This window comes from Tarenaya hassleriana, unplaced genomic scaffold (genome assembly GCF_000463585.1).
Source record: "Tarenaya hassleriana unplaced genomic scaffold, ASM46358v1 Cleome13, whole genome shotgun sequence".
Classification (NCBI taxonomy): domain Eukaryota; kingdom Viridiplantae; phylum Streptophyta; class Magnoliopsida; order Brassicales; family Cleomaceae; genus Tarenaya; species Tarenaya hassleriana.
In genome coordinates, this window is record NW_010963495.1 from 2,172,610 (window position 1) to 2,173,066 (window position 457).

Consider the following 457-nt stretch of genomic DNA (forward strand, 5'->3'; position numbering starts at 1 on the left):
ATCAATCAACAGGCCAAGAAGATCAAAAGCAATAAACTCAATTCAATTAAACCGCCGAGTATCGATAACGTAGTCTCGGAAAATAAAAACCAAACAAATCCCTACAAGGTTAAATCCCTAGCTACAGTGAAACGACTACTCACTACCCATAACAACGAACGAGTTCAAATCAATAAGAAGAAACATAGAAACAGATAAAGAAGACTCGCAGCGATCTCTCGACGACGATTCTTCAATCTGTGCTCCCGGGAAACTCCGTCTTGATTCTCTCTCGAGTTCTCTGGCTTTTCTGCTGTGATCTCTCGATAATTTCTGAAGCCCAAGACGTCTCCTATTTATTTGCTTGACAGCTGGGCTTCTTCCTTTGTTGAAAACGGAAGTCCGGATGCAAAATAGGAAGGTTTCCCGTAATGCAACACGGCCGTGTCGAATGCAACACGGTCCGTGTCAATTCTCT